This window comes from Castor canadensis, chromosome 7, assembly GCF_047511655.1.
Source record: "Castor canadensis chromosome 7, mCasCan1.hap1v2, whole genome shotgun sequence".
NCBI lineage: Eukaryota > Metazoa > Chordata > Mammalia > Rodentia > Castoridae > Castor > Castor canadensis.
The window spans coordinates 81895565-81910827 of NC_133392.1; the positions used below are offsets into that span (position 1 = coordinate 81895565).

The following is a 15263-nucleotide window of genomic DNA, read 5'->3' on the forward strand; positions in this document are numbered from 1 at the left end:
TATGATTCAGAGTAGGAAAAACTGCACAGTTGGAAAAACCAACCTTCTTTGCACTGAATTGCAATACTGAAATGGCAAGAAAATGGAAGCACACCTATAGTACACACCCAAACAAACCTGGAGTTTGATAACATACTGTTGATAGAGTGTGAGGAAACAGGTATACATGTGAAATGCTGACTAGAATATAAAGAGCATCTGTACCTTCCTAAAGAGCAATGGACCAAATCTAGCAAAATTCTACATGCCATTACAAACTCTTTGACCTAACAATTTCATCATTAAGAATTTACCCCATGGAACACAAGTAACAGGTGTATAATTATAGAAATGTGTCAGTTGTTCACACTGCAGCTCTGTTGTTAACAACAAAAGGTGGAAACAACCTAAGTGCCCATTAAGGAGAACTGGCTATGATATAGACCTACAGTTTGTAACTCAATTGTTAGAGTGTCTGTCTAGCCAGAGCTAGAACACTGAGTTCAAACACCAATACCGCAATAGAACAATAACAAAGAGATATGAGAAAATCCTAATGTCACTTTATGGCATACTTTTCAAATTTTAAATTAGAAACAAATTTAAAGGTAGTAGTGCAGTGACTACCAGGTATGTGTTTATGTTTGTGTATTGCCTGTGTATGTCTATGCATTTCTGGAAGTATGTACAAGAGCTAAGGCCATGGTTTGCCTTTGGGGAGAGTAACTGTCTGGCTCAGGAACTTGAGAAAGAGTAAGAATTTTACCTGAAAATTTTCTGTATGTGTGGGTTATTTAGAAATGTGGATGGCTTAAAAATATAAATTTCAAATAACTCCCAAAAAAAGACATCCATAATAATTATTTCTTTCTCTTGTAGTTCTCTTCTTTCTTCCTTGCTCCCTCTCTCTTTCCTTCCTTCCACTTGAGTCCATGTCCTCCCTTTTTGCTTATTTTTCAGTTAACCACCTTTAGGTTATTTTTCAGCTAGGATTTTGTGCTTCTGCCCAGGGCCAGTCTTGTACCTTAGTCTTCCCACATGCATTTCGGAGACCACCACCATGCTCAGTCTGTAATTTTTGCATTTTTTATCAATGGAAAATTTCAAAGGCATTCAAATATTGTTGGAGTCTAAAGGTCAGGCAGTGGGTACTAGCTGACACAGTCCTTGGCTCCAGCTCGGAAAATCAAGAGTTTGCACAGCTCTCTTGCAAAAGTTCCAGAGCTCTATACTGACCTTCAGCCCTAGAAAATAGCTAACAACATCCTCATATTTGTTCCCTGGTGCAGGAAGATAAACAACCCTTTACCACCTAGTGAGACTTCCTGACCTCCCTTGATCTGATGACCTGAAGATAACCTTTACTGCTGACACACCTTGATGAATGAAGATTTGCCTGCTTTCACTTCCTTGTACTTACACATTAAATAAACCTGCTGAAATAGTTTGGAGCTCATGTTTCCCATCAGAAGTGTCTTTTCTCATTCCCCATCATCCACAATCAGGTCTCACTACCCACTTGCTTGGGACATGAGAAAACAGGAGGTATGAATCTTATGAAATAAAGAATATTTAAATACCATTATCGATGATCCACTTCTCAATTTCTGTAAGTTCCTCTTTGATGTTAATCAAGTATTTATAAAGGGCCCATATGATAGCCTGATATGTTCTAAAGGGAGCTGCAGTTGACTTCTTAGGTACAGAACCATGTCTAGGTAAGAGGCTTTCAGAGCTGTGCCTCATGACATCATCCATGAACTCCCAGAGTGAAAACACAACTGGGCCATAAACTGCTATTTGTTCCATCACAGATCATAAACAGATCTACATTGAAGGGAAGAGCAATTACTTGAATTTGGCCTTTTCTAAATGTTTGAATGGTGAAAGGTCAGTGGCTCTGAGCCTTGGCAACCAACTGAATCACCTGGAGAGCTTTGAAGACTACCAGAGCTTTAGTTTCTCCCTTCACAAATATAGCTTTCAATGTATGCAGGTGTGGACCCAGCTCAGGCTTTCATAGTTTAAGTGAACCTAATGAGCAATTCAGGTTAGGAGTCTTTATGACTGGCCAGCAGTGAGGGAGGAAGAAATGGAAGAGGAGGGAGGACATTCTGTTTCGAGCTTCTTTATGCAGTGCTTCTCCTTGTGTCAGCTAAGAAGTACCAGTAAAGGCTAAGTGGAGCTTCCAACCCTTCTTCAGAGTCTCGAGAACTTTCCTCCAAATTCTAAAGGTACTCGTAGCTACCTAGCCAATTTCCATCAAAAATCTGAGCAACCATTTTATAAATACTGACTTCTGAACTCCTAGCTCCTGAGACCTAAACCTTTGCTTTACTTCTGCTGTTTTGAGGGTGGTAACTAATAAGTTCAATTATTTTCTTAGTTATGGTAGTATCCCCTTTTGCTTTTTCAGCACTGCAAAACTTGTGCAACCTATTTCCTGTCTTAAAATGCTTGTGGAATGTGGGATACAATACATATATACGTGGAACTGTAATAACAACACTCTGTATAGGTATCTTAAACAAGTTTCTTTTTTCAAAAGCAAAGGACAGAATGTGTTTAGCAATGAAAAATGAAACACATGCTCCCTTTAAAAAAATAATGAGAAATTGCTGAAGAAATGAATTATAATTAAAAATATGTGTCTGAAAATATCATAATGAAACCCCACTGGTACAATTAATATATGCTGATAAACAATTATAAAAACAAGTAAATATTTAATTTTAAGACTGTAATTCAGGGAATTAACTAGATATTATATTAACTCTTCAAATCTAGATACTACATTTAAATGTTATTTGTTAAACAGGTCAAATTAAGGCCAATATATTCTGTTTTTTATTAGTGTGTATTACTTGAATGAAGGGGTTGCCCTGTAGGGTTTCATGCATGCATTTTTTTTTGCATTTGTCAGATTAATTCCCTCTATTCTCTTTTCTCCATCTCCCCTCCCCTCCTCACTTTTCAACAGCTTTCAGTGGGTTGCCTTGCACCACCTTCATTCATATACATGATGTATTTTCACATTTTTCCCTATCTCATCATTTGCTTTCTTTCTCTCCTTTCCTCCTCATCCCCCTCCCTAGAAATTTCCTCTATTATAGTCATAGTTATGTATATGTGCATGTATATCTCTCTATATATTTTAGGTCTAGATTCAGCATATGAGAGAACATGTGCTTGGTCCTTCTGAACATGGTTTGCTTTGCTTAACATGCTTACATCCGGTTCTACCCATTTTCCTGCAAATGTCATATTTCATTCTGTTTTATCACTGAATAATTCTCCATTGTGTAAATATATCAAATTTACTTTATCTTTTCATTGACTGAAGGGCATCTTGGCTGATTCCAATACTTTGCTATTCTGAATAGTACTGCAGTAAACATGGGCATGCAAATGTTTCCATTACATTCTGACTTACATTTGTTCTCAAGAGTGGTATCCGTGGGTCATATGGTAGCTCTATATTTACTTTAAGAAAACTCCATACAACTTTCTGTAGTGGTTTCATTAAGTTTATATTCCCACCTACAGTGTATAAGGGTTCCTTTTTTACAAGAACCTCCTGGCATTTGTTGTTTTACTTGTTGATGCTAGCTATTCTGATTAGGGTAAGATGGAATCTCTCTGTTGTTTGATTTGCATTTTCTTGATGGCTAGGGATGTTGAACATTTCTTCATGCATTTGGTGTTTATTTACACTTTTTTCTCAGAGAATTATCTGATAATTTCCCATTTATTAATTGGGTTGCTTTTTGGTCGTTGGTTCTATTTGCATTCAGATTTTTTAGCTCTTTATGTATTCTAGCTATCAATCCCTTGTCAGACATAAAGCAAACAAAGATTTTAAAATTATTATTCCAGGAAAAAACTGATAATATTTAAAATGCTTGAATCTAGATATTATATTTAAATGTTATAAATTAACAGGTAAAACAGAACTACATATTTACCCTATGGGATATTTCAATGACTAGTCAGTTATTATTTTTTTATATGCTTGGTTATTTAGGATTCATATAGAGACTAAGTGAAGAATTCAAATTTGATTAGTCTATATATTTTTCTTTTATGTCCACTGAAAATTTAATGTCTTTGTAAAAAAGATTAGTGACTATGATAACATTAAATTAGCACTTTTAAGAGGATGCATATAGTATTCTTTATACCTTGATAGTATAACTAATATACATGTGGGGTTCATTTTTTAAAAAACATACACTTATTTTGTTGTCAAGAGTCTTCTGAGATGGCTATACCAGATATCTCTATCCTTGCTTTACAGCGTAAGATTATCTTTTACCTGCAGAATTAAATAAAGCCTATCTTTTGTGCCTCTGTTACAGATGGAATATCAGTGTTTACTTTTAAATGGACACTAAAATAAAAATACTCAGTGTAGAACTATTTCAAAACAACAATGCACTAAAATAAACATTAATACTAATAGGGTCAAGGAACAAACACTAAAACTAAGAGTTTAAAAAGATAAATTCCCCATTCAAGAGAATTTAAAAGTAATTTGCAGCTATCTTATGAAATATATATGTAGGCAAAGATCGTGTGCAAGTGACTAACAATGTACAGAGTTGTAAAGACACCAAATTATTCTGGAGAAACACAACACAATAAGGAAGTAAAACATACATTAGGTGGTGAGGAGTGTGTTTTATATGAGGAATGCCACCTCTTTCCTAATAAAATTCCTTGAGACACTAGTATTACTTGGGTGATCAACCATACAGCAAGACCTTAAAAAAATCAACTTTCTTTAGAAAGTTAAAAATGATTATATTTCAAGTGCATTTTTCACTACATGTTAAATAAACAGTAATGGCATCATATTTGTCAGAAGCAGGCATTGGAATGCATCATGGCACAAAGGAATGTAATGGGGAAGACAATCAACATAGGGAAAATGTTTTCAAAATCTCTTGCCTTTTAAATAAGGCCAATGTTAATGGGCAAGTGATAAACTTGCTCACGGTTCTTTATAGTTAATAATTTTCAGTGTAATGAATTTATGGAAGTGGCTTTCTTGTGCTAATCCTGAAGATATCTACTTTCTTCTTTCAGAGTACACAATGCAAGCAGCCTATTATACTTTAGTGACACTGTAGTAAACTCATTTGTGTGCATTAGGTATTTAGAGAACAAGAATAATTCTTTAATAAAATAACTCTATTGCTACATGTTTTTCAGTCTTTAGAAATCGATACTCCTATGTTTTCTATACAACTTCATTAAAATATGTATGATAGGGAAACATCTGGTTTTCAATTAGCTAGATGATAAAGGATAAAACTCCGTTATATCATTGCACTTAATGAAGACAGCCAGACTTCATAGTACTTTAATAATAGGTTTTTATGAGTATTCAGTAAAGGAGGTAACCTTTTCATTTTTGTAATTGGAACAGAGTAATATAATATTGAGACAAATATTTTTAAGGCTCGAGGTTCTAAGTAAGACAAAGTACATCATTATAATAAGACAGCTGAATACAAATGATGGATAATTGTGAATTTCTCCCTTTCGTGAGCACATTTTAAATGAAATCAAACTATAAATTATTTTAATGTTATTTTTGTTCCAGTCTATATGAGATGTAAGAATTAGTGTTCTTGGCCAATAATAAACTGTAGTAGTAATTTTAGCCTAGTTCCTGCCCATTCCCAGAATTTCACTAATGAAATGACACTTGAATTCTAATTTTTATCTCTGTTGCATTTCATTATGTATTGTCTGTTAGTGGAGAAATAAGAATGTTGCCCTCACTGAGCATTAGTAAATGCAAAATAATGAGTCCCATAGCTAAGTCAAATTTCTTTTTATACTTGAAATTCAGGAAAATGTTCATATCAAGGAAATGATCTAAGTAATGTACAACATAAAGAAGTCTAGATAATGCATGATCTATAGCAGAGAAAGTATGCATCAGCATGCTTTAAATGTCATTTTGACTATGCTTCATGAATGTAATATGAAAAAATAGGGCAAAATATAGTAAGTTAGACAGCTAACATATTTCTTGTTTTATTCTTTGGCAAACAGTTACTCTCTGGAGAGCAAAGAGGAGAACCAGAGAAGAAGAGAAAAAATTTAAAAAGTTATTATTTCTCAACCAAACACAAATAAACCACACATTTTGTAACCATAGTCTCATAAGAACAAATGATTTTCTGGTAATTTGAGGTACCATGGAAGAAAAAGGTAAAGGACAGTCTGAGTTCACAATTCATTGCATGTTCTTGGATCAGACAAGATGATACCTTGGAAACTTGGCTCTTCTAACATCAACTCATTGGAATTCCAATTTTCCTCCTTTATATAAGTCATATTTCCAATGTCATTGGGTCTGAATAGTTGTTAGCAGTATTATTCATCCTCATCTCTTTTCTCAGATTTTTTATTATGCGTAGAATACTCAAATGTTTTTATATTGTTCTTGTGCAGTACAATGATACATACTTTGATGAAAGGGGTAAATTTAAGTATGATATATTTGAAATAATATAAGAACTTTTGTATATGCCACAATGTATCACCAGCCCAATAAAAATATATAAAAACTAAGTTGACAGTGACAGAGAGTTAGTTCCTCAGTGACAAAAAGTTAGGTCCTTTTCCTAGCCTTAGTGGCAAAAAACCCTGTATGCATAAATTGAAATGTAACAATATTCACTGCTGATCATCCTGGTTTTGTTCTAAATTTGTTTTGGTGCTGATTATATTTTACTTAATTTTTATTGTATGAGGGGTACATTGGGACATTTACAAAAGTTCTTACAATATATCATAGTTGAATTCACCCTCTCCATCACTCCTTATCCTCTCTCTCCCCATTCCTGGAATAGTTTCTATGTGTGGCCCAAGATTGACCCAGGGTTATTCCTGTAGTAAGGCTATAACTCAGGAGTGTGGAAAAGATGTTTTTGATCATTTAAAAATATTTCTTGTACATATAGCCATATGTACAGCTCAGACTGGAAGCAAAGATTTTACTTCTTCCCATTTCTAGCTTTGCTTTCTTCTCCAAGTCAATACACAGAAAGGTAAACATTTGCTTGGAGCACATCGGCTCTGAGTTGCTTCAAACTTAGAGCAACACAGAAAAAGATCAAACCAAAATGAGATGAAAAAGAGAGTAAATAGTATGTTTAAATTTCCTTTTAGGTCTGATGATTTATTCTTACTTAGACCCCCTCTTGATTCTTTTTAAGATTACTGTAATTTTCTTTGAAGGTCTGCTCAATTATTCCTATATTCATTTTTAGAGCTAGCATGTAGCATTTCTTTACTGGGACTCTCAAAGTGGGTTTAAATTAGTGGTAATTTACAAAAGTTCAGGTATGGGAGAAAGTGAACTAGAAATCTAGAAATAGTTTATACTTATGAGAGTTTTCTTATTATATATCCTACTATTAAATCTTAGTTTCAATGGAAGCAAGGAATGGGGACTATAAAAGGGTATGATGCTATTTAGTGATGAGATCCTTCAGCACAGTGATTTAACACATATATTTCATTCTTAGGGGAACTTTGTTGTTCCAAATATATAGATTTAGATGGATAATAAGGGACTATATCAAGTGTTTCTTATGTTCTTTATCTATTAATTTTTACTTTCAACTGAATTGGATTATCAGCATCAAATCAAATTATACCAGTATTCAATATTAAAAAAAGAATCATCTTTACCTTCTTCCAGTACAAAGCACATTCTTCATCTTTCTATCTAATGAAGAATCTCTTCTATTTTCAGGTGCCTGCAGAAGAAAACTATTATTCTGTGATATATTGTATGTAATATTGCTGAGCATAAAACAAGTGTAGGAAGATCACAGCACTGGTATTTTCTCTAATTATTTGAAAACTGGCTATTAGAATAGAATATTATGAACTGTTCTTGTTCCTGTTGTTCCTTTTCCTCTTAAGTTGTGTATGATCAAACTAATTCAGTTAATATGGTGAAATTCTGAGAGAGCTGTCTCTGTCAAAGTATAGAGAACTCACTAACAATCTTTCTCACCTGTTGATGCCTGATTTTTGTCCTCATTTTCTTTGATTCTCTGTTAATTGCTGTTCTTACCACCCCATTCTTCCTGTTCTGGTTAGATTGCTATGTTCATACTTCCCCAAGTGTACCATATTGTCTTCTCCATTGCCATACTTATGGTTATTTCCAGGGCTCAGTCCTCAGCCCACTGCTCTCATTTTTGCCAGGCTATATTGTCTATGATCATTGAGGTATTAGGGATCATCACATGAAACTGGCCTTACATCAGAGAGTGAGAATTCCAGTTCAGACTCTGCTGCTTACTTTCTCTGACACCTTAGGCAAATCAGTTGCCCTTTCTGGATCTTCATTTTCTCATATTTTAAGTTAAATTAATGATAGTGATGTTGACTTTCCATCATTTTTCTATGAAGTTTGTGTAAGTTACTATATGTAATATAAAATTAGACATTGTGTACTTAAAGTGGAGGGGAGGGATATGCAGATCCTTCCTGACTTGGAATTTGTAAAGAAGAAACAGGCTGTTCTCAGAGAAGTACTGCAATTGTTCACAAGTCCTTTTATATCCAACTGATAAAATGTTCTTAAGAAATCTCCATTTTAAAATGCATGGAATAATTTTAAAATATCATATATTGTGTGTATGAGGTTAAATAATTAGAATTACAGTTTTGAAAGCAAGTCTTTGAAGACAGGGACTATGATTTTCCTTTTACAATAATGTCCTTAATACACTGAGGTTAGTCAATAATTAGTGGATAAGTTAATGACTCAAATTATTTATAAATAGATTTCTATCTTTAAATGCTAATTATGAAATTTTAAATCCAACCCACTTCACTCAGTAAGCATTTCTAGACTACCTGCTTAGTAAAATGCACTTAGCTGTGCACTGTAGATGACACAAGATAAATACACAAATTATTCCAAGGAAGTCATTGTCATAGAAATCACAAAATATTTGAATCTAAAGGACCATAGGGATCTTCTAGTTCAGCACCCAAATTTTACAGACCTGAAAAAAATAAGAAATTGGGAGGTTTATAGCTTTTGTAAAGTTAAAAAGCTATTAAGTCAGAAATCCTGGAATTTGAACTATAAAATACAGTAAGAAAGATAAACATGTATAAAACTAACTTAATTAAATGTCAGACTATGAGATATGCTATGACAGAGACACAAACATTGCTTCCATGAGATTATGGAACTCTGTGTTACATGGTAACAAGAGTCCCAATCTAAAGATCATCCAACATCACCCTTTGCTTTGTGATCTTTTGAAAGTTTAAAATTGAGATGAAGATTTTCTATTTGTAAAATGGGAAAATAGCAAAGATAATGCAATATCATATCAATTTCTGATATAGCTTCAAAGTAATTATTATTTTTGTGATGAAGTTTTAGCATTCCATAAATATAAACAAATGACAAATCAGATTTCATTATAAGACAAATAAATGTGTACACATATTCGCACATGCATGTGCTTGTGTACACCCAAATGCACAAGTAATTTCTTTCAAATGTAGGCAGTTCTATTTTGTGACATGATATCTTATCACAGTCTAGTAACAGTTAAGAAATTCTTGCTTCGAGGAGTTAGAAGGCAGCATATCCATGGTAGACAAAAGCTTAGAAAAGAGATAAAACATTAGACTGGTGAGAAATGTATTTGAGAGAAGGAAGAAAGTTTAAAATTGAAGTGCAAGAGGACTTATCTCCTCTTGATAGATAGAAGCTTAGTCTAAAATAATCTTAACAGCAAAGGAAAAAATAAACCTGAATAAGTGAAGTGAAGAAATTCTTCAGTGAAGTGAAGAATGAAATTGAGGTCATGCTTTAAAGTCACGTAACTTCAATGATACAGTTTATATTGTCAGAAAACACAACTTACTGAAATTGGCAAAGTCATATGTCTTAAATATTTGTGTAAACTGTATTACAAAGTGTAATATGTTTGTACAAGTTATAAGTGGCATTTTATTCTTTTATAGAGTCCTACAATCTTTATTCATATGGTTTGTAAGACTGTAATTAAAATTATGCATCTTGTACTTAAAGTGGAGGGGAGGGCTAGATCTTTCCTGACTTTGGATTTGTAAAGAAGAAATAGGCTGTTCTCAGAGAAGTACTGTAATTTTTTACAATACTTTTTATATCCAAATGATAAATTGTTCTCATGAAACCTCAGCTCTAGAATGCATGCCATAGATTAAAAATAGATATATTGTATGTATAAGGTTAAATGATTAGAAGTAGGTGGCACATTGCACAAAGAGTGTGTGAAAGAGGTCAAACATGACCTCCAAGGTTTTAGGACCTGACAGAGCCATTCACTAATAAGGGAAACAGTGGAAAAGTATAAGTTTGGTTCTAACACAGTAATATGATTTGGGGACATGAGTAGACCTGCCAATTACATGCGTGGATACAGGCTATTGGAACTCATTTGAAATGGGAGGGCCAGAGTATAGGTTAAAGGTGATCTATCAAAATTAACTGCAAATTCTCTGATAATCATACTTCTGAGGGATCCATATTCCTTTAAATTTGAGGAGGTTCTCTGAAGTCTTTGACAAATAGAATATACTAGAAGTGATCTTTAAGGAAGTTTTCAGGGCTAGAACTTGAGAAACTGAGAGTTTCTAAATCCTGTCTTTTAGAATAGTCCCTCAGTTGGTGATAATTATGATGTAAGATGTCTGAGTATCTGGAGACAAATATGCTTATTAGGAAATCCAAGCTTCCCATGTAGAGAAGTCATGAGCAGGAAGAAAGATGCTCAACTAACCTTCCTGATTTCAGTCACCTCTACCCATGTACCCAGTATGTGAGTGAAGAAGCCATCCTGGAATTTCTTATGACATAGTAGTGGAAAGTTCTGTAAAACCATCACCTGAGACACCATGGGAACCAGGAAATTCACCTATCCAACTGATAGGTCTGCTTAGGTAATATCTAGACAATAGCACAAAGTGTCAACTGTTTTCTGTTAGTTGCTAATAACAAGAAGCAAATAGAAAAAGATAATGCAAAAATTATTTACTGTCCATGAGGAATTTAATGGCAATATATAGGAGCTAGGTCTTGCTGACTTACAAAATAAAATTATTTTATATTCCCAATCTCTTTTAGTAGAACATTTCCAAAGTAATGCAGAGTATTAGGGCAACAATCTACTTCAGTGTGATATCAGAAAAGCATGGTTTCTAGGTACAAATGACACCAAATGTATGATGAGAATACAGGTGAAAATTACACAGGAGAAAATCTCCTATGTAAGTGCATGCCTTGTGGATTGTCTTCAATAGGCAATATGGTTTCTAAGAATCTCAGTGGGCCACTTTGAAGGTCATCTTCTCAGCACTGAATTTTTTTAAACTGAAGTGCATGTTTATTTCACTTCAAGAATATATACACATTTTAAGGCACCAAAACATGGTTTGTTTTACTGTATTTAAAGACATCATAATTTTTGTTGATGAATTAGTTAGAACAAATATTCATATTATTCATATTTATTTGATGACAAAATTAAAATCATCTCATTTTTCCTGAAATATTTTAAGTAAACATGAAATATCTCTGTTTTTGCCATGGATTTTTTGTGTACATCAGTGAATTAATTCAGTTAAGTCACACTAATTGATGGCATGGCTATGATTAAAACAGATCTCACCAACATCACAGGTTCAGATGCTAATTTTTGTTATGTGTAAAAATAATTTTTAATAATTACATTTATAATTTAAATACAATATGACAACTTAAGTACAAGTCTAAGGAATTTATTTTAACTTTCTCTAAGTTAGTTTTCTTGTTTCTTAAAATAAACAAATCTACCCATCTCATACAGTGGTTGCCAGAATTAAAAGAATTAATGTCCAAAAATAACTTTTACTTATCATGTAGGAAGCACCTAAAACATGCTAGATATTTTTAGCCTGTAGGAGAGGAAAGCATCAGTATTTGGTACCTATTACATGTAGTAATAGAGATGAAGAGGGTGGAACAGGTTCTGCCTGGATGCAATGAGGTGGCACAAACAATGTATAAACATGTAAACAAATATGAAAATGATAAAATCAAAGGAAAAAAATTATACTAGCTGTACCCAAGAACTTATTGTAGGTAAATCCTTTTTCCTTTAGTGACATGAATACTAGAGCAAGGAGCATAAAAAACAATAGGTATCTATTTCTCTATTTTTTTTCTTCCTCATCTCTGATATTATAACTTAATGTGTAAATTATTAATTTTTTCCAGAATCCTGGTTATACTCCTTACTAAAGGTCAATAATAATGATGTTATTAATTTTATTTGACATTTTCTCAATTCTGATTATAAGTCAAATACTTGCTTATAGATACTTTTATATGCTAAAAATGATACGTAATCTACAACACTAATTTTCTGGGATGAGGTTGTTGCTCATCCCAACAACCTGCCTAGCAAGCACTAGACTCTGAGTTCAAACCGCAGTACCACCAATGGAAGAAAAAAATCTGTAATCATCTTTGTCATATAATTTGTAGCAAAGTATCAGAACTTACCTAGTATCATTTGCAAATATTGTTTTAAAGGCTATAAATATATTTAAAAATTTTTACTGCCTGTTCAAAACTCTGCAATATATTTTATTCTTGCTCTGGACCAATTTCAAATAATACAACACTATTTCACAAAGGTGTGGGCAATTTTTAGTTTGTTCCCAATTAATAGCCCCCATTCTTTGTGTCATTTTGGGACCATGCTTGCCTTCTCCATTACAGCCATTAACTTATTAATAAAAGTTTTCAGTTTCCAACTTGATATTTCAAAGCCCATGTCATAATTTAGTTTGCATGCTGGCCTTGATTCTGGAGACTGGTCTTCCCTCTTAATATGCTTTATAATCTTTAATTGATAGTTATCATTACCTATGGAGAAAGAGAACAATGTCAAAAAAAAATAAAAACCTTTAGTAAGTGTGAAGTTCTAAGTAAACGTGCTAGGAGTTAAGTTATCTTTGGTATTTTTTCTAGTTGTGGGAATAGGATATCTCAAATTCCTTCTGTTTTCTTTGATTTTCCCCAAGAACTCTTTTTTTTCTCTTTTTTTACTTTTGGAATATTTTTATATATTTGAAAATATTTTTAAGGTTTTAAATATTTTTATTCATTTATTCACATGTGAATACATTGTTTTGGCCATTCCTCCCCACTGACTCCCTCTTCCTCCCTCTCCCCCCACCCTGCCTCCCTTCCAGGGTGTTCTGTCCTCTTCTCCAATTTTGTTGATGAGAAGAAATAAACCATAAGAAAGATAAAGAGTTTTTGCTAGTTGAGATAAGGATAGCTATACAGAGAGAGTCCTAGCATTGCTTCCATGTACAAATGTGTGACAGCCCAAGTTGATTTATCTCTACCTGACATTTTCACTAGTCCCTGATCCCCTTTCAATATTGACCTCTGTTGCTAAGGTTTGTGTGTTAGTTCCTTGGCAGTTGGGACATCAAGCACTTTCATGTTTTGAGTTTCATTACTATCCCCATACCTCCCTTATGGGCTCACCCCTCAGCCTGTGACCCAAGCTCTACAACATTACTATATTTTCCCTAGATCTAAAGTCCACATTGAGGGAGAACATAGGACTTTTGGTCTTCTGAGACTGGATAACCTCATTGAGAATGCTGTTCTTCATTTCTATTCATTTATTTGTGAATGATAAGATTTCATTCTTCTTCATGGCTGAGTAACATTCCATTATGTATAAATACCAGATTTTCTTAATCCATTTGTTAGTAGAGGGGCATCTTGGCTGTTTCCATAACTGGGCTATTGTGAATAGCACTGCTATAAACATGTGTGTGCAGGTGTCTCTGAAGTAACATGTGTCTCATTACTTTGGGTATATCCCCAAGAGTGGGATTACTGGATCATAGGGCAGATCTATATTTAGATTTTTAATAAGCCTCCATATGTTTTCCAGAGTGGTTGCATTAGCTTGCATTCCCTCCAGCAGTGTATTAAGGTTCTTTTTTCCCTACATCCTTGCTCACACCTATTGTTTGTGGTGTTTTTGATGATGGCTATTCTAACAGGGGTGAGGTGGAATCTTAGTGTGCTTTTGATTTGCATTTCTTTTTTTTAAATTCTTTTATTATTCAAATGTGCATACAAGGTTGGGTCACTTCTCCTCCCTGCCCCACCCCCTCCCTTACCACCCACTCCGCCCCCTTCCTCTCCCCGCAACCCCCTCAATACCCGGCAGAAACTATTTTGCCCTTATCTCTAATTTTGTTGAAGAGACAGTATAAGCAATAATAGAAAGGAACAAGTGTTTTTGCTGGTGGAGATGAGGATAGCTATACAGGGAGTTGACTCACATTAATTTCCTGTGCATGTGTGTTACCTTCTAGGTTAATTCTTTTTGATGTAACCTTTTCTCTAGTTCCTAGTCCCCTTTTCCTATTGGCCTCAGTTGCTTTAAGGTATCTGCTTTAGTTTCTCTGTATTAAGGGCAACAAATGCTAGCTAATTTTTTAGGTGTCTTACCTACCCTCACCCCTCCCTTGTGTGCTCTCGCTTTTATCATGTGCTCAAAGTCCAATCCCTTTGTTGTGTTTGCCCTTGATCTAATGTCCACATATGAGAGAGAACATATGATTTTTGGTCTTTTGAGCTAGGCTAACCTCACTCAGAATGATGTTCTCCAATTCCATCCATTTACCAGCGAATGATAACATTTCATTCTTCTTCATGGCTGCAAAAAATTCCATTGTGTATAGATACCACATTTTCTTAATCCATTCGAAGTGCTGGGGCATCTTGGCTGTTTCCATAACTTGGCTATTGTGAATAGTGCCACAATAAACATGGGTGTGCAGGTGCCTCTGGAGTAACCTGTGTCACAGTCTTTTGGGTATATCCCCAAGAGTGGTATTGCTGGATCAAATGGTAGATCGATGTCCAGCTTTTTAAGTAGCCTCCAAATTTTTTTCCAGAGTGGATGTACTAGTTTACATTCCCACCAACAGTATAAGAGGGTTCCTTTTTCCCCACATCCTCGCCAACACCTGTTGTTCGTGGTGTTGCTAATGATGGCTATTCTAACAGGGTGAGATGAATCTTACTGTGGATTTAATTTGCATTTCCTTTATTGCTAGAGATGGTGAGCATTTTTTCATGTGTTTTTTGGCCATTTGAATTTCTTCTTTTGAGAAAGTTCTGTTTAGTTCACTTGCCCATTTTTTTATTGGTTCATTAGTTT

The 15263-nt window shown here is 34.2% G+C and overlaps 1 pseudogene; it reads left to right on the forward strand.

The window, feature by feature from the left end:
* Nucleotides 1–1951: 1951 nt before the first annotated feature.
* Nucleotides 1952–15263, forward strand: part of LOC109679216 (targeting protein for Xklp2 pseudogene) — a 31889-nt pseudogene continuing 18577 nt past the window's right edge.